The sequence below is a fragment of the Thermobia domestica genome, chromosome 11 (assembly GCF_964235325.1).
Source record: "Thermobia domestica chromosome 11, izTheDome1.hap1.1, whole genome shotgun sequence".
NCBI classification, from domain to species: domain Eukaryota; kingdom Metazoa; phylum Arthropoda; class Insecta; order Zygentoma; family Lepismatidae; genus Thermobia; species Thermobia domestica.
This window is the reverse complement of record NC_137464.1, coordinates 12,247,933-12,269,003: the sequence shown is the minus strand read 5'-3', so window position 1 is coordinate 12,269,003 and position 21,071 is coordinate 12,247,933. Positions and strand designations below refer to the sequence as shown.

Sequence of the window (21,071 nt, the reverse complement as noted above, 5' to 3'; positions counted from 1 at the left end):
TTCGGCAGCCTATAACTTCACGAGGGAGCATTTGTGTACCCAGGTTGGTCTATACTTCTTGCCTTATCTTGGTATCAGGAATCACCTCCCAAACATTGTCGGCGTTGTTTTGAAACACCCTGTATAATCAGAGTTTGTGTAATTCGCAACTCCCTTTAAGCTGCAGGTCCACATCTAATATAGCCTTCGTGCAGAAGGGACTGACAACTAAAAAGCAATTAACGAACCACAATGTGCAACAAAACTCAGTTTTGTTTATATGCGCGATGGAGCAGTCGATATGCAAAATTGTTTACACACGCACCTTGTCAATTATATTTGCTTGTGTCGAGGAAGCTATTTGTTATCTTCAAGACAAACAATGTTTAATGTATTCTGTAACATTTCCCGTCTTTAGTTAATCAATATTCTCGGCACAACATACATGTCTTTTTATTTGCCTTTTGTCTTTTTTCCTTAGCCATGTGCTATTTACTAAGGTGCTGTGCACGCATATAAACTGGAATTATGTCAAGCACTTGACCTACGAAGCTAATGTTTTATCGAATAGGATGCAGGAACGGAAACATATCCAAAGGTTCTCGTAGTTGGCTCAATCTCCGCGAATGAGCACTCAACTCAATAATCATACCATTCAACGCTGTACACTTTATTCTCCTTGTCATATTGAAAAATTAAAAAAAAAAATAATATTTTCTTTGTCACATTGATATTAAAGAAAATAATATAAAGGCTCTCTTTGTCACATTGAAATATCAAAGAAAATCATATTAACATTCTCTTTGTTACATTGAAATATTAAAGAAAATAATACTAAGGCTCTCTTTGTCACATTGAAATATTAAGGAAAATAATAGAGGAACTGTACCAAACCCGGGCCCGGGTCCATAAAGCGGGCCCCCTCAATTGCTGCTCCGGTTACTGGCGTAGAATGCTAGAAATAAGCTGAATTGTAGTTTACCGTTATTGTTTCATGCAGCGCTAGTTCCCGTGTTGATCAGTTAATCCTTTGTTCTGCAATCAACATCTGACGAGTTTTCATGCAGTGCAAAGTTTTGAAGCTCCGACGAGCAAGCATTGTTTTCCATAGTTAGTAAAGAGATAAATAAGCCAACTATTTATTTATTTAATCTTAATGGTAAGAGGTATATTCTATGTAATTAGCTAGTAATTTAGATGTAGGAGTGACACATTATTTGCAGCGAAAGTAGAAACATGTGTGGTCGTAAAGTGGGCTTCCTTGTCAATCCTAAAGCGAGCCCCTACTATGTTGTGCAAAAGTAAGATATGTTTCATACCAAATTCTCATGATTCGTGCAATTTATTTACAATTTTCAAGAGGACCAAAATGCCCAAAACAAAGCTGAAACTAATACCTCAATATCGTGGTCGAGGGCATGGTAGTGTCAAGTCATTATTAAGATCCTATGATCCAGGAAAGTAAAAGACACCGCTGAAGGTGAAAGGAAGAGCCAAGGATGACGATTCTGATTCTGGCTCAATCTCTGATATAGCTCATCAACAATATTCTCAACTTTAAACGTTTCACAGGGGAAAACACCGTCCACGGATGACAATGCCACTTGCATTTTCTGCACTGAAAATTTTTCGAGTGATACGAGAGTTGAACTCCGGGTCCATTGTGTCATGTGCTTATAGTGAGCCCATGTAGAATGTGAGGAGATTGACAAAGTCATTTATATTTGTGACTTTTGCCAGTAGAAATCTTAACTTTGTGAAACATTTCATTTATCACGTTTAATTTGGTAGTTTTGGTTCTGAAGTTTGAGGATTTTTTCTTTTAAATGCCAAATAAATAGGTTGGAGAGAGATGTTTAGATTTCTTATTTCTATTAGTAGAATATTGAATATTTCAGTTTTGAAAGTTTCAGTCTACAAGTTTAGTCTATTTGAAAGATTGTTCTGGAGCTTAAAAAAGAAAAAAAATACTTTTTCGATTTGCTATTTCCGTCAGTAAAATGTGGAATAAATTTAAGTTTAGACATTTTCAGTTTACAAGTTTAATCTATTTGAAAGGTTGTGCTGGAGTTAAGAAAAAGACTTTCAGATTGCATTTCGGCCACTAGAATGTGGAATATTTAAGTTTTAAGTTCAATTTTAGTGTGTTTTTTTACTTTTCGGAATTTGTTTCAATTTCTTCTAATAAAGTCTTTTAAACATTCATATTTCATTTTATTTCAATCCCCAGAGTTTAGGATGTTGTTTTTAGCTTAAATACGTAACTCATTTAAAGTAATACAGGTTTTTGCTTTGTGTAATTTATCTAAATTTAAAGGGGCCCGGTTTTGGAACAGTTTTTTCGAATGTTAAAAATGCAGTCTATATGAAAATCCATTTTTTCTCAACCTATTTTTTCCTCGATTGTTATGGGAAGAAACAAGCAAAGCAATTACATATCATGTTATTTTCAGACTGAATAGCATTTTTTTCTGATCGATATTTTCTTAGATATATGGAAAAAACAAAATGGGGGCCCACTTTTGGTACAGTTCCTCTATTAATGTTCTCTTTGTCACATTGAAATATTAAAGAAAATAATATTAAGGTTTTCTTTGTCGCATTGAATTATTAAAGAAAATAATTTTAACGTTCTCTTTGTCACATTGAAATATTAAAGAAAATAATATTAAGGTTTTCTTTGTCACATTGAATTATTAAAGAAAATAATTTTAACGTTCTCTTTGTCACATTGAAATATTAAAGAAAATAATATTAAGGTTTTCTTTGTCACATTGAATTATTAAAGAAAATAATTTTAACGTTCTCTTTGTCACATTGAAATATTAAAGAAAATAATATTAAGGTTTTCTTTGTCACATTGAATTATTAAAGAAAATAATTTTAACGTTCTCTTTGTCACATTGAAATATTAAAGAAAATAATATTAAGGTTTTCTTTGTCACATTGAATTATTAAAGAAAATAATATTAAGGTTCTCTTTGTCACATTGAAATATTAAAGAAAATAATATTAAGGTTTTCTTTGTCACATTGAATTATTAAAGAAAATAATATTAAGACTCTCTTTGTCACATTGAAATGTTAAGGAAAATAATATTAAGGTTTTCTTTGTAACATTGAATTATTAAAGAAAATAATATTAAGGCTCTCTTTGTCACATTGAAATATTAAAGAAAACAATATTAAGGTTCTCTTTGTCATATTAAAATATTAAAGAAAATAATATTAAGGTTCTCTTTGTCACAATGAAATATTAAAGAAAATAATATTAAGATTCTCTTTGTCACATTGAAATATTAATGTGCCATTGACGTGAATGTGAAATAATATTGTGAAATAATTTATGTCCACCGCTGTACATGAGTGCGACGTCAAACTCTGTACATGTTCAGAAAACAGGCGTCAGCACGCTATCAATTAGGAAGCAGTGTGTGATGTTGAACAAGGCGATGCGAAGATGCACTTAGAGAACACACAATTGCAAGTGATTTTTCCTTGTGAATTCGAATTGGGACAATCTGCATACTATTCGAGAAACACATCAACTGTACATTTGGGCCGGAAATAAAATGAACGCAACACACACTGTTGTTTTATGGAAGTTCGTGGCGAAGGCACAACATTGAGAAATTACCCTAGCGAACAAGGACTAACATTTTCTGATGAGCTCTTCAGGATATGGTGGAAGCAGTCTCTTTGAAAAGTGTTCGTGCAATTACAGACGTGTTAGGGATACATCACACCTTTGGCGTTCGGCAGCTCAGAGCAACCAATGAGGTGGAAAAAACTGTACTCCTGGGCACCGCATGAGTTGACAGCCGTCCAAAGTTGTGCACTTCTCGGAGAGTATGGAATACCAAAGAAGTTGCCTGCATTGGATTGTTACTTCAACCATCCCAAATGGCCAGAACAGTGGTTGTGTCGTAATCAATGTTCAGGACGGTATCCTTAAACCAACGATCTATCCGCAGAAGTTGTTACGGTGCAATTTCTATGGCACAACGGATCCTTCATGTCTTTCTCCACCGAGGCAAGATCTTCACTGTGTATCGTTACTGTGCTGAACTCTATTATATTCATCGCAAACTTTTCCAAATACGTCCAACAATGGTCAAAAGACATGATGTGCTGATGTTACACGATCACATATCGCTCAAAGGATGGTGCAGACTCTCCTAGTATGAAAGCCTTCCTTACCTATCATACTTCATTACTACTATGTGAGGCCCGGCATCTCAATTTCTTCATGGCAGGGGAGAACTTTGTGGATGATCGGATGGTACAACGTGCAGTTAAGGACTTCTTTCGTCATGGAATTTTATCGTTGGCAAAGGGATGCCAAAAGTGTGTGGCTAAGCTGGACACTACCTTGACTAATCAGGTGTTGATTTAAAAGTCACAAGCCTTCGACATATCAATCGCAATAATTCAATGTGTCGAATACTCTACATTATTTTTGAAAATACAACCCAATGTGTTAAATACTCTACACTATTCTTGAAAAATAATGTAACAAATATATATAACGATCACGAGCTCTTTTTATTTGAAAATTAATGTGAAGTAGAGTTACGAGGTTTGTTTCTTTTTTGAAATTCGGCCACTGAAGCGCTCCGGTCGGCTGCGCGCTGTGTACCTTCATCTGTTGCCAAGCCACGAACGCCATTACTGAGACATTCAACCGTGTTTAAGTTTTTTTTTGAGTAGTTAAAATACCTCCACCGATTGAGTATCCTGTCAACTTTGAAATACGCGCTGTGATTCGTTTTCTTAACGCTAAAGGCGTGAGAGCGAATGAACATCATCGTCAGATTAGTGATGTGTATGGAGAAAACATTACGAGCAATAAAATAGTACGGAAATGGTCAGAGCCTTTAAAGATGACCGCACGAATGTTCATGACAAAGAACAAAGTGGGCGACTTCTGTCATCACTGAAGACTTGGTGCACAAAGTTGACGAAAACATGAAAGAGAACAGGCGGTTTACAATTTCGACGTTATCTGATAAGTTCTCTCAAGTTTCAAGAAGCACCTATGGGTGGTCGGTGCCACGACAACAATGATGAGTTCGAAACGGCCGTATTGCAGTGGTTATAAAATCAGGTGGCAGATTTCTATGAGGATGGTATTCAAAAGCTTGTTGTATGTTACAATAAGTACCTTAATATTGGTGGAAACTATGTAGAAAAGTAGACTAAGATACAGGCTTTCATGTAACAATAAAATTGTTACGAAAAGTATAATTTTAAAAAAAATAAACGGTACTTCTTAAAAGCCACGCCTCATATATACTCAATAACAAAAGCTAATAGTGCTTTAGTTAATTATAGACTCATCAACCCTTATTTATTAAATATTTTCCCTATAAACTATATTATCACAATAATCTTGCATAATAATGATTATTTTATTTAACCAGTGATTTTGCTTCCTGAAAGTTATGTGGTGTACCAGGCAGGCATCCGCCCCCAAGTTTTGGAAATGACCTTAATTTTTGCTCATCACCCACAGATTGCGGGAAATTTTTGTTTCTTTTTCTGTGTATGATGAAAATATCCCCGAAAAGGGAAATTTATTTTCGTTAGTTTGGCAACGCTGCGAATTGTTTTATATTTTTTGTTTGGCAACAGTGTCATGTGTTGATAAGACATAACTCATTTCGTTGTTGCTTGTTACAAAGCTATTGTGTGTTTAAAGATAAGAAAGCGGTGAGAAGAGATTTAAAATAAGGAATGAGTGTTGTACTGATTGTTCCTTATATCAGTGAGTGCTGTGTTTTCCTGAAATAATACGAAACGTCAAATCATATACATTACAGAGATTAGACGAACAAGGAATAAAACAAAGATATTGTGTGTTTCTCACATAACGCCGTTGATTTCATCATGTCACGCCGGTGTATTAATGGCAATAATGTATTTTGTTACGTGTACGGAAAGTTCACCTTCAAATCGCAAAGGTGAACCATTACTCCTACCATCAAGATGTGCTAGAAACTCTATTTTGGATGTGTAATCGGGGATCAAGACAAAAGTTGGGCACCCCATATTTGCTGTTCAACTTGTGCTGTTGACCTTAGATCATGACTTAAAGGGAAGAGATATTCAATGGCATTTTGCTGTCCCAATGATATGCAGAGAGCCAAGAGACCATGTAACAGACTGCTATTTCTGTTTAACAAACATTTTATGACATACATCTAAAAACTAAGAAAATTGTTTACCCAAATCTGTCCTCGACCCTGAGACCGATTCCACATTCAGTAGACCTTCCTGTACCAGAGAAACCAGATAACTATGAATTGAACATTAGTGATGAATCTGACACAGAAGATCCTGTGATGAATTCTGAGGTTGCACCGCAAGATACAGAGTATATTCCACCAAATTCAAATGCGATTCATAAAATGACACAGTGTGAACTAAATGATTTTATACGAGATTTAGAATTGCCGAAAAGGAAAGCAGAACTACTTGCTTCTAGGATGCAACAATATAATTACTTGGAAAAAGATGTGAAAATTTCGTTATATCGTTATCGTGAAAAAGAATTGGTACAATTCTTTTCCACAAGTGACAGTGTTTCTTATTGTTACAACATTGATGGTCTATTCAGTGTATTAAGATACGAGTATAAGCCAGAGGAATGGTGTCTCTTCATTGATTCATCGAAGGTAAGCTTAAAAGTTGTCCTTCTTCATATTTTCTGTAATTTACCTTCCATCCCTATTGGATATTCCATATGCATGAAAGAATCCTACGAAAACCTGAAGATTCTGCTTGATTGTGTGCAGTACAGCAAATACTCGTGGAAAGTATGTGGAGATTTTAAAGTTATTGCTTTGTTACTAGGAATGCAAGCAGGCTATACAAAATTTTGCTGTTATTTATGTGAATGGGACAGTCGTGCAATATACGATCATTACGTTGTAAACGACTGGCCTCGTAGAGAATACTATCGAGTGAAAGAAAAAATGAAACATATCAACCTCTTGTTGAGCCACGAAACATTATTTTGCTTCTTTTACACATTCAACTTCTGGTAATGAAAAATTTTGTAAAGGCAATAGATCAAAACAGTAAAGCCTTTGAATACATTGGACGGAAATTTCCTGGTATTAGTAGCATGAAGCTCAAAGAAGGAATCTTCATTGGTCCTCAAGTCAGAGAACTTAAGCACGATATCACATTTTATGAACTCTTGGAAGGCACTGAGAAGTTTGCATGTGAAGCATTCTGTGTAGTTGCTGAAAATTTCCTCGGTAGAAAAAAAGATCCAAACTGTAAGGAAATAGTTCAAAACTTAATTGATGCCTACCGGACGATGCTTTGTAATATGTCTTTAAAGATTCACTTTCTGAATAGTCATATTGATTGTTTCAATTCTAACTCAGGCCATGTGGGTGATGAACATGGTGAAAGGTTCCACAAAGACTTAGCTACCATTGAGAAGAGGTATAAGGGTAAATGGACACCTTCAATGTTGGCAGATTTTTGTTGGTTCTTAAAAAGGGAGACAAAACAAGACCACAACAGGTCCGCTTCTTGTTCAAAGTGGTTTCGTTAAAGCAACAAGAGTTTCAGGATGTATGACATTAACGTTCAGACATTTCCAACTACCTGATTTGAATAAGTAATGCAATGGTACAAATAAATGTGAAATTAAATATTTCTTCTGTTTTGTGACTCCTTTGTAATGTATGCTCTGGTACCTATTTTTTTCTTAGTTTCTCTTACAAAATGCACAACTTTGCTCTAATCTAAGTGTAATTTTAAAAATAAATTGAATTTAAAAATTGAAATATTGTATTGTACCGTATTTCATGTTACCCATAAAACTTCGTATTGATTCATGTACAAAGGTATATTGCAATATTATTTTATATACACTAACCGTTACTGTCTCTCGAGAACTATGGGTGATAGAGCAAAACTAAGAACAGGTCCTGAATCAGGACGTCAAAATTTACAAAGATCACCTTCTTTCATCGAGAAAGCAAAAAAACAAAAAATGAAATTTGTAACCCAGTGGTTAGTGGTAGTTCATTGTTGCAGTTTATAGTGTCATAAAAATTTTAAGGAAATGAATGAATGAATGGATAGGGGGGTTAATGGGGATGTCAGCAACGAGGCTATATGTCCCCTATTAAGGAAATGGTTTCTATTACATCCTTACCTCAAATATTTAACTACACCTTTTCGAGTAATTTATTGCTTTTAACTTTTACTTGAAGCTTTCTTTTCTGGGGTATTTTGCCTTGGAAACACTACAACGATCTTGTATATCTGATATCTGTGAATTACTTCTTTTTCATTGTAGCTATTTTGGGCAACGGTGCTTAAAAGTGCACAATCTGTTGTGAAGAAGAAGAAGAAGAAATTGTAGAATATATGTTGAGATAGATAGATATTTATATAATGATAGTTACAGTTTCGTGTTCTATGACAACAAAAAGTTTTTTCATAGAGATTTGAGAATAAAAGTAAGTTGTGCTGTGTATAATTTTAATGTGTGATAATAGATGGTTCTTGCAAAATATATATATATATAAAACTAAATGTGCTAAAGGTGGTGTGTTATTTATTTTAATCTTTGAACTGGGTAATATAAAATATAACGAAAATCTCGTTATATAATAAATGGTGTTTTCCGCCGAGGAATTACCTTGAGATTTGGTTGAAGCAAAGTAAGCAATCTCATAAATAACCGTCAACACGGAGCATACTTTATTAAGAAGTAAAAGGAAAATTTCTCGTAACCTTAAAATGGATATACACAGAGTTGAAAGTATTAGTGATGAAGTTGGTGATGTTGAAACAACAGGATCGGATACATCAACGAATGTGGCTGACCTTATAAAACAGCTAGGTCAGCAACGAGAAATTTTCCTTTTACTTCTTAATAAAGTATGCTCCGTGTTGACGGTTATTTATGAGATTGCTTACTTTGCTTCAACCAAATCTCAAGGTAATTCCTCGGCGGAAAACACCATTTATTATATAACGAGATTTTCGTTATATTTTATATTACCCAGTTCAAAGATTAAAATAAATAACACACCACCTTTAGCACATTTAGTTTTATATATATATATATTTTGCAAGAACCATCTATTATCACACATTAAAATTATACACAGCACAACTTACTTTTATTCTCAAATCTCTATGAAAAAACTTTTTGTTGTCATAGAACACGAAACTGTAACTATCATTATATAAATATCTATCTATCTCAACATATATTCTACATTTTCTTCTTCTTCTTCTTCTTCACAACAGATTGTGCACTTTTAAGCGCCGTTGCCCAAAATAGCTACAATGAAAAAGAAGTAATTCATAGATATCAGATATACAAGATCGTTGTAGTGTTTCCAAGGCAAAATACCCCAGAAAAGAAAGCTTCAAGTAAAAGTTAAAAGCAATAAATTACTCGAAAAGGTACAAAAGTTAGAACAAATTACACAGTCTATGACACAGCAAATGGATAATAAATTAGAGCAAATAACACAGCAAATAAACTCTAAACTAGGACGAACAGACTGTAGGATGGAACAAATTTTGCAGATTTACCATTGTACAAAGTTCGGTGGAAGCAGTTGAAACTCAAGTTAACGAACATTGCAATCAGATTAGAGAATTACAGGAAGAAATAAATACTATCAAGGAAAAGATTATCACCGTAAATGGTAATCCTGATCCTATCATTAACAGAGACTATATGCCAAGTGAACCCAGACTAGCTATAGAAGAAAGTGATATACCTGAAACCTATTCTGAGAGGGGTGATAGTGCCTCTAGGATCGGGAAAGAAGAGAGAAGACCGCATTCATCACATCACAGGAAAACCAAATATGTAAAGTCTAAACATTTGAAACAGTCTAATAATAATCATCATTTCCGATTTAGTGAAATAAAAATAAGATCGTTAACCAAATTTAGTGGGAGGTCGAAAGACATACCAGCAAGTGTATTTTTGGAAAAATTCGAAGAAGAATGCGACTTAATTGGTGTAGACAAATCAAAATTTCTTAAAATTTTACTACCACCTTGCTCTGTTTGGTTCAAAGCGATTAGGGAGAGTTTACGTAATTATTTAGATTTAAAGAACGCTCTGCTTTCAAATTTTGAAAATGATTTTATGTTGGCAAACCGAGACACTTTGGTTCGAAACAAACATTATGATCCAAAAAATTGATAAGAATCTTACTGATTTTGTGATTTCCGTCTATAATGAGTTGAAATTAATTAATCCAGACCAACAGGAATTTCGAATTATAGCATCGATCCAGATATCCTTTTAGGTTGCAGCAAATACTGATTTCTGCACAATGTATTAATTTCAATCATCTAATTATGATAGTGCAAAATTTCGAAAATCAATCAATGGTGCAAAGTAATACTAATCGAAACCAAACTAATAATAACCGAAACCAACCCAATCATATTCCGATCTGAAATATCAATGTGGGGGAAGAGTGTAGTCCTAAGGTAAGAAGCAGTGGTAGATTCAATTATACCGGTAATAGAACCGAACACAATTTCAGAAGAAACAGAAATAATAATCGTACAACATTTAGAAATCAGGCAAACAGCATATCTAATTTTTCTCAAACTGGATTTCGTAGCAATTTCATAGGTGGCAGAAATTCTCAAAATAGAAAAAGCAAAGAACTGGAGGAATTCATAATATACAGGACTGTATTCAAGACTGCTCGGTTCAATGCAACCTAATTGAATCTTTTGGTAATGTAATTTGAGCTAAAGTTATGGTACCTGATAAAATATTTTCAATTAGTTATTGTTTTGTTTCACTTTGAATGTTATTATGATTTCTTTGTAATTCGCTTTACTTGTCAATATTGTGCTTTCAAGGTCTTTTATAATTATCTTAATTATGCCCAAATGAAAGAAATAAGTTATGTAGTATTTCAATATACTTTAATTTAATTTGTCAATGAGCTCGAATGATATTGAGTTAAAGAATCTATTTTAGAACCTAAATAATTAGCAAAAGGGTCGCATTTTGAATAAGCTCTCGTCGTCGATAATTTTATAGAATTAAAATGGAATTGATTATTAAATGAATGTAAGAATATTATTGAGACAAAATGAAATTAATATATATGTGTTATAATTTATATATGTGAGGGCTATTCGGAAAGTAACGTAACCACGTATGTAAGATATGTAACGGTCCAGAATTCTTTCTTCAATTATAACCAATTTAAGAAGTTCTAGTCGGGAGCCATATATGCAACGATCTTGTACATCTGATATCTGTGAATTACTTCCATTTTTAATTGTAGCTATTTTGGGCAACGGTGCTTAAAAGTGCACAATCTGTTGTGAAGAAGAAGAAGAAGAAAATGTAGAATATATGTTGAGATAGATAGATATTTATATAATGATAGTTACAGTTTCGTGTTGCTATGACAACAAAAAGTTTTTCATGGAGATTTGAGACTAAAAGTAAGTTGTGCTGTGTATAATTTTAATTTGTGATAATAGATGATTCTTGCAAAATATATATAAAAACTAAATGTGCTAATGGTGGGTTATTTATTATAATCTTCGAACTGGGTAATATAAAATATAACGAAAATCTCGTTATAACACCTTTCTGTTAGGTTTTTGAATTGTGTTCTAAACTATGTCACCGTGTAGTGAAATGATTAGAGAACGTACTATAACCCTGCTTTCTTTGTACTTCCGGCGAAGCGTACAATTTTTAGTGAAAAAATACAGTGGGTTCCAAAAGTCTGTGACGGGGTTTACTCATTGATAACATAAAAAAGAATAGGCAGAGCAATTTGCAGTTTCTTTTTTGGCATTGCAAGTGTGAACACAAAAATAGTTTCACGAACCTCCACGTCGATATTGGCTAATTTAGTTGCCCGCATGATATTTAGGATATAATCAAATTTTCGAGTTTGTGATGAGTGGGATTCATAATCAAACTTTTGGAACAATCAATGACAAGTAATTATAGTTAATTGTGATTAAGGAATTGAAAATTATGAGTTGGGAGGAACAGGGATGCAATTACGAAACCAATATGGTGTATTACATACATGAGGTACATTATCTACCTTATCAACAGTAAAAGTACGTAATCTTTCTTATGCTCCTGTATAAATAATTTCAGAAAGAAACAATCAAAGTGAGCAGTTTTATTTGATCTAAAGAGAATAGAACTATCTATACGGAACCGCTAACCAAAATCAAGTCTAAGTCTCTCTTTGGAATTTATCGTATGAACAATTAATGAGAAAAGTATACAATTTTCGTGGCGGCTATACGAATAATGTTTGAATTCTTGAAGTGGTTCCAGAGAAAAGTGTTACCGTATCTCGTATATATTAGTCACCCTCTTATTGTTTGCCTATAATTTATTTATTTATTTTTATTTATTTATTGAACAAATTCCCAGATACAGCATAACTTTGCCATTTTACACAGGGACATGCTAACAAAAGATAGAAAAAAAAAACAAGACAACAATAACAACATAGAAAAAAGAGTGTAAAAGTAAAACTATTCCGTCAAAACTAGTTTAATTGCTCTTTCAAACACTGGGTAGCTCGAAAAAATATCCACATCACTTGTTTCTTGATTATAACAGTTTGGTATTCTTTTAAAAAAAAGAAACCTCTGTATAATAATTTCTCTAATAATTTCAAAACTATTAGCATATGTACAAGCCATAACTAGCCTAAATGTGTTTTTAAGTTTTAGCTGTGTCTGAAAACATTTGAAAATGAAACCAGCACAGAACTTTATTTTATCACTAAGAGAATCTCCTTTGAAGGATTACCAACCGTACTGACTACTGACAGTGAAATGAACTGAATAGCAGACAACTAACCGAATAATGATGACTCATGCTGCAACAGTACCCATGGCCCAAGTAAGTGATGTGTATATTTTTCTTATCATTCGTGTAATATTTTTTTGCAGACATTTTTGAAAACAGTACGGCCTATACATGCAATAATACAGTATGTAATTAAGGCCTGATTTTCTAAAAATAATACAAAATTTACCATTTTTCTTTTACTTGTTTTTCATAAGTGAAAAAAGATAATGAAATACAACTTACCATAATCATAGTTAATGTTATTCTACAACAGAAAATATAAACTTAAAAAGAATTTTCAGTGTTACCATTCATAAAGATTACAGTGTTGCCAGAATAACATTTCCCCAAAAATCTAAGTTAAGGCAGCGACTAGAGAAACGAACTCAACTGCTTATCATGTTGTCTTGGTACCCTGTGAACTACTTTTTAAATAACAATGTTATTCAATTTAAATAACTTATGTTAAAAGTATTTTGTTTATTACAAACTAAATACAACTATTATTTTTAAATAACATTATTATTTAATTTTAATAACTGTATGTTAAACTATTTTGTTGATTACAAACTAAATACAACTATCATTTAAACAGTAGTTCACAGGATTCCAGGACAACATGATACGTAATCAAATGCAGTTGAGTTCGTTCCTCTAGTCGCTGTCTTAACTTAGATTTTCGGAAGTTGTTATTCTGGCAACACTGTAATATTTATGTATGGTAACACTGAAAATTCTTCAGGTTCATATTTTCTGTTGTAGAATAGCATTATCTATGATTGTGGTAAATTACATTTCATTATCTCCTTTTCCTTATGAAAACAAGCCAAAGGAAAATGGTAAATTTTCTATTATTTTTAGAAAGTCAGGCCCTTAAGCTGTAGTAACTCCATGCGGTTTACAATAATAAGTTTCGTTGATTCTTCAGGTAACTTCAAAGTGAGTATATTAGTATACTATGTATGACTTGCTATCAGAGATAAAAGTGGCTCTGAAAAGGTAGGGGGACGGTAGGTAGCGGCATGACGTCACGCCGTTCCCCTGCATATCTTTGCCCATTGTAATTTTTGAGGAACTGGGGGACGCCGTGCATATTTTTTCGAGGTGAGGAGACGGCGTTCCCGCGCATTCCCCCTCACTTTTACCCCTGCTTGCTACGGAATTTAACTACTAACATTTAACTGTTATTTCTATGCAAGGGAGTAGACAATGTCAAGCACCACATACAAATTGAAAAAAAAATGAGGCATTTCATAGAGTTATTACCGATTAAATACAGTAAATTAAGTGGTATTCGTATGTGTTGTGTTGTTTAGAATCCTCATGTGTGATGTTTTTCTCCGTAATCGATATTCTCTTTAATTTTAAACCTCACGCGATATAAGTATGTTAGTTTATGATATGTATATATTTGGCTAGTAGCTTCATTTTAGCTCTTGTATCTCTGAATCAATATTTTATGTTAGTTGTATTTTAAATAACTTGTCACGATTATTTCGTGTGTTACAAATTTCTCCCCTTCCGTTTACATCTATCTGAGAGTGTAGAGTTCTTTCTTCTCCTTTTTACAATATTAAGAACTATTATAAATTGTTATGAGAAATAGTTCCTACTTAAGTTTTCAATGATATACTATGCAATAGGTGTTACTGCAATCCTTCTACGAAGAACCCTTTGGGTGTTAGAGTTTTTAAAATTTTAGCGGCCATTTAGGATTTTGAAGTAGTCATTTCGTAAATTTCATCCCAATAGATGAAGGGATACCAGATATACTGTCAGCAATGAGTCAATGATTTTTCACATTTGTAAATTATGCCTGAAGTCAAAACGATCGGAGACCAATGGCTAGACATGTGGTTAGAAACCCTAGTAATTCTACAGTCCCGCTTATGACGGAAGTAGATTGGGTTGCATACCGGCTCAGGCGCTTTGGGTTTCATTTATTCTTTAAAGGATCAGAAAGATGTTCAAATTCAGTTATATTTTTACGTAACTTTATCGTTGTTTTTCTTTAATTTGCAGCAGTATCACCAAATAGTTTTTTTTTTCACAATTGAAAGCAAAAAAATTCGATGTGAAAACTTGAACAGAAGTTTCAAGCATGTTTTTATGGAACAATGCTTCACCAGTTAGAGTTTTACTTATGTCTTGTGTCCTTATATAACAAAAGGGTTACTAAGAACAGAACGTATTATATATATCGCATATAATTGCAAAAATATTTACATAAAGCATACACTGTTGCATGTTTACACACACTGCTATCTTGAGATGATCTTCAATTCAAGAATTTCGTCCAAGAAATCCTCGTTTCATTTCTGTTTTAAATACTTTCATTCAAGAGACTGGAGCAACTAATCAGTATTAAGTAATAACAAAAAAAAGTACAGTGCTTTTCCTTGCATATGATCCAATCCGCATTCTGTTACGAGATTATTAAAAACACCGATAACAAAATATTCACTTCCTTTCTTGTAATTTCGGAACAGAGAGAATTTGAGGTTCTGTTTTTAAACTGAGTTGAATTCTTACAGTAACATTACATTTCAAGAGACACAATTAATGAGTTACTTTATATCGTTAGTTTTGTCTTGTCCATGTTTCCATATATATTAATGTATGTTATTACACATGATAATTACCCTCAAGCATGTTTTCTTATCTAGTTCCATGTGTTCTTCCGAGTGGTACACTTAAATACTTTGGACAGTATTCAAGTTAAACAGAAATTAACATTTAAGAGTTAATTATACTAACTATCTAGCTTTATAGGCTATGGAACCTGGAGGTTCAATGCCACGTTCACCAAAGCTCTCCATTGACTTCTATCCTTAGCCAACTGGATCCAGTCTGTACTTTGTATTCCTATTTCTGCGAGATCTATCTTAATGTTATCCTCCATCTGCGTCTAGGTCTTCCTAATGGTCGTTTTCCAATTGGTCTTCCAGTTAAGACTTTGAAAGCGTTCCTACTTTCTTCCATTCTGGCTACATGACCTGCTCACCTAAGCCTCTTAGACTTCATGACCCTAACAATGTTTGCTAAACGGTATAAATTATGCAGTTCTTCATTCCACCATTCCCTTTCCTCTTGGGTCCGAATATTCCTCTCAGGATCTTGTTCTCAAATACTTTCAGTCTATGTTCTTCCCTCAGAGTAAACGACCATGTTTCGCAACCATAGAGAACAACAGGCATGATTATCGTTTTGTGTATTTTAAGCTTCAAATTCCTCAACATAATTCGCGACGACAAGAGATTTTGAACTTAATAATAACACGAATACCCTGTTTTAAGACGACATTTAATTTCTTCCTGAATATGGTTTCGATCTGTTAAAAAAGATTTATTTATACTTATTCTAATATCTCAGTAATTATATTATGTAGTATCATCTTCGTAGTATCGTAATTAAGAGCTAAATGGGGATAGGTTTCAGTCTCAGCTTCGCCTCAACAAGTAGCAAGGTACTCATAGAACATGAATTTTTAGGATTACAAAATAATTTGTTTTTTCCATTTTTATCGTAAAACCATGCATCAGTTTTACACTCATGCCTATCAGTTTATTCAGCTTCACAGGGTAGATCATTTGAATCGCTATCTGTTAAAAGAACGTAAGTGCAATAAAAAAATTGTCAGGAAATGACAAAAACTGTTTTCTTACGAGACGGTTTGGTTTATAATAAAAAGAAAAAATGCCATATATTTATAACACGTTTCAAGAAACACATGTTCTTTTAACACAAATTGATACATCTACATCTAAAATATTCATTTCTTTTTTTAAAGAACGTTAAAATTGTGAAAAATGTTACATACGCCCTTTTAACAGAAAGCGATTCAATTAGTATATGTGCCTCATCTTTCGACAAAAAAGTTACCCGTTAAATATTAATAATATTATAGAATTCATAAATCTTATCTGATGTATGCTGCACCAGTTAACACAATTGTATTAACGATTTTCAAAATCGTACGTAAAATTATCCATGACCGCTCATGGTCCGCTAGCTGCAAGTGTGTATTTGGTGTATAAAGAAGGGAAAATAGCTCTGTATTTGGCGAGGGTTAAGAGGAATGCAAAAGCAATGTTGATTTGAGCTGATGTGCTGACCACACATCATACAAGAAACTTAAAAGCAGTCTAACCCGCAAGAACAGTTTGTAAGCTGTAACGCCAGGAAAGCTCTTTACCTTGTAATCGATACAGTAGCTCCAATGGAAATAAATCCCGAAACTTTTCATAGCAAGAAAATAAATAACAAAATTGTTAAAAACACATTAAATTGAGGAGGTTATGTTTATTTATATAATAAATTTCTCTATTTTGTTGCAATTTACTTCAAAAATGAGAAGCTATTGACTACGTATTTACATTACTGAATCATAGTAAGTTGTTGAAATCTGCAAATGGATGCGAATCCTTTGGATAAAATGACAAATCATTTTCCCTCAATTTAATTTTTATTCTTCTAGTGTCTACTAACTGTTACTTTTTCATATTTAATAGACATAAACAAGCAACACGTGTATTTGTCATTTAAAATTAAAAATTGTCCGACATGACAATACACGCCCATTCTCCATACTTGATAAATAATATAAGTGTAAACATTGGATGTAGAATGAAACAATGGTTTCCGAAGGTTATGAGGTCATTTCCTCTGCTCATTAGAGACTCACTAACGGTTAGCATACGTGTCTTGTGCGCAGAAGATCCGAGTTCGACTCCCGCCGTATATTTTTCGGATCCTACCTTAGGATGTATGTTCACGTTACATACAGCCTCATCTCTAAACAAAGGACGTAAAACTTGAAATTAATCAACTAATTTGTTCTAATTAAACGATTGACAGAAGTGTGTTTTACTTATCATGAAGCAATACCTAGCAAAATAGTAAATACAAATTAAAAACACAAAGTTATTGCCAGTGTTTTGTTTAAGAACATACCTAACACAGTTACAAATATATTAACGTACAAAAGGGGATAAGAACAGATATTTGCCCTTCCTAAATGTTTGATGTCACATTATAAACCAGGATATGCAGCCTAAAATACAGTATTCTGCTTTTCTTTATATTTTCCCTTCTAAATAAACTACCAGGCTCGTGAAAAACGTTTATGCATAATCGTTAGTAGCTAATTTTTGAGAACAATACTATAAAATAGAACATTTAAGATTTAAAAAAATATTAGAATTGTCGATAAATCCTTTCATTTAATTGCACGATTTTAAGTATTTCGTTCTTGCTTAGGTTACGGTAAATGACAAAAGATTATTTCTCTCTGTGTGTATGTGTTTTTATTTTGTTCTAAAAATAGCGAATATCAAAAGAAACGAAATCACAGCGTACTTACTGATTTGGTTCGTTGTCTTCTCTGTAGCAGTGTTCTCGACTCTGTGCCTGCCTGCGAAACAGCGGCCTTCGGAAATCCCTCCAAGTCCCTTATCGATCCCACGCGAAGCAAGTGAAACGAGTGGGCAAAATGCCAAGAGCGAAAGCATTGCAGTGGTAAAGCATATATGTTGCGCAGGTTTATTCTTTTTTAAAAAAATAAACGTTTCTTTTTCATTATTATATTTATTAGGGTACAATTCAATTAAATTGTAGTAAAAAAAATCTCCTTTGAAGATTTACACAGCTGTTGAGAGCAATAACCCTTAGTACATGTTAAAAATATTACCTTTCCGTTTGTGTATTTTTTTAAATATATTTTTTGTAGCTGCTTCTAGTTCAGCTAGTATAGGAAGTTTCCGTTGGTGCATTCGGGATTCAAACTGAAACTCCAACCTTGAAATTCAGAACCCAGTTGCGCTATGTCTGCAGCTAAAGGAAGGAAATGTGTTACTAAAAAGCTTTTAAGACCTGATTGAAATTCTGTTGCACAATTTAGCTCCAGATAGATACCCTTGGGAGCCTTTAACGTAAATATAAAGACCTTCTAAAGCCGTTTTTATGAGGTAAATAAATTTAATGTTTGATATATGCTTTTTAAAAGGGTAAAATGAACGTCAATATAGAGTACGAATTTTGAAAAATAACGCTTAGAAACTAACATCGCAAAATTGTAATCGAATTTTAATAACACATTTAATGTTATTCATAGAAACAGTCATGTTTCTTTTTTTACATTATCTTTCCCCATTTACATTAAGTTAACATTTCTAACGATTTCTAACGATTTCTCACCATCTCTTGTTCTGTATAATACGTAATATTAAGACTTCTGAATTATTTGATATTCTAATAATATAAGGTAAACGTCTCAGTCTGTCAGTTTGCGCGTCACGTTAATTTCTAATAAATAACAGTATTGCTAATAGATGTCGCTAGTAGTGCTATCACTTGCCTGCCTGATGCTAATACATGTAGTTACCTGCGCTATCGCTTGCCTGCCTCATGCTAATAGATGTAGCTTGTAGTACACTTGCTTTCTTGTCAGTATTTTCTTGTTTTCTCCAGCAACTTTCGTACTGACTGACAATTCAAGTGATTAATAATATTTTCAGTGTTTAGAGCTTAATTTTGTACCGAATAGTTAATTATTTGAACAGTATTATGAATACAATTCAGTGACTATGGCTTAGTACTGTATGCAAGTTCCAACCTGTTTTGAGACCAATAGAAACAAATCGGGAGGGAATTACATTGCTTTAGATTTCACCTTTGATTAATAATTATTGAAGACTTTTGTGAGTATTATATGTCTTGGACATGAAGAGTACATTTGCAGTAAACTTTACTGACAGTTATTTAACCCGAGTAAGCCCACGCTAATTTTACCCTTAAAAGGCCCTGGGAAGTGCCTCTGAGGCTCCCTGCTGCATATACAAGCTACCTGAACTCACCGCGATCATTTGTATTTTCCGTCATTAATAGGAAAGGCTAGTCATTACTTTGCTATGAAATCATTTGTAAGTAGTAATAGTAATAAATAGTACGGCGGTTAAGTATAAAATAATTAGAAAAGTACATACTTCAATAGGAGCGTCAGAAGCACCCCTTGGGCCTTTACGTTAGTATAAAAAAAAATAACGCCACTTTTCTGAGGCAAAGTAAAAAAAAAATGCTTAGGAAACGCAATCAGAGGTTGTATTTCAGAGATAGAAGAATTCTAGAGCGCAGGACACAGAACGAAATATCTATTAAGAATAATTGCATTAAAAGTGGACCAGGGTGCCTCTGAGGCACCCCCTGGGCTTTCTCGGGTTAATTAGCAACATGAGCGAATAAAGAAATTCCTAGCCTTCAATTTCCATAGCCAATACCGATTATCTCTACAATTCGTAATAATGTCTTATAACCATTTTTTGATATTGAATTTTACAACAAATTCTTTGTTTAAAGCTAGTTGACTTAACCTAAAAGGGAAAAATTAAATAAAAAGTTCTTTGAAACTTCTAAAAAAATCGAACGTAAACATATATTTTAAAGAATAATGCATTTATTAGCTAATTATGCATTTTGGTATATTTTCTTGATCTAAATATCGTATTTCAAGTTATCTGAAATGGCGGTGAGATAAAGTTAGATAGTCACTTGTTACGGTATTCCAATTGAAGTTATTTCTTATTTATTAATTTTCCTGATTAAATTCATAATAATAGATCATTTCATTAATGGAAAATAGTTACTTCAGTTTCTGATTAACTATGAAACGTTGACTTAGTAAATAAGGTATCCTAGGATTATTTTTTTTATGTATAAATGTAAAAATTGAAGGGTAAGTTTAGAGATGCCCCTCCGTTTTTTTTATAAAAAATAGAAAAAAAATACAGGAAAAATGAGGTAAGAAATGATGATTTGGAGTTCTTATGTAATGTTTAGGTGTGTAAGTTTGGCAGTAAAGTTATGTTTAATACGAGAAAAGATATGTAGAATGAGTACTATTTGCAAGACGTGGAAGGTTTTGATGATTTAGAAGCATAGTAGTCGTATAGGATGGCGAATCGATGCGTTGAATGTAATATTTTCGCATTGAGTTTGACTGAATTATCTTCTTCTAATATAAATAAAATAAAGAGTTTGTTTGTGTGTTTGTCTGTCTGTCTGTCTGTATGCGGCCTGGGGACCAGACGCGTGAACCAAGAGTTACCAAATTTTGGTCAGGGGCACTTTGGCCCAGGCCCCAGATCAAGACGAAGCCCTTTCTTCAAATTTCGAACCAGGGGGGTCTCCGGCTTGGAAACCAGACAAATTGACCGAGAGTTACCAAATTTTAGTCA

General features: G+C 33.3%; 1 protein-coding gene across 3 annotated transcripts in view; it reads right to left on the bottom strand.

The window, feature by feature from the left end:
* Nucleotides 1-21,071, bottom strand: part of LOC145663892 (synaptosomal-associated protein 25-like) — a 154,220-nt gene that overhangs the window by 46,629 nt on the left and 86,520 nt on the right. The window contains exon 1 of one of the 3 annotated variants that reach the window (XM_081730054.1): nucleotides 18,203-18,291. The exons of the other annotated variants lie outside the window; for them this stretch is intronic. The gene's annotated coding sequence lies outside the window, so the exon portion shown is untranslated. Of the gene's footprint in view, nucleotides 1-18,202; nucleotides 18,292-21,071 lie in introns of those variants that run through there. 3 annotated transcript variants of the gene reach the window in all.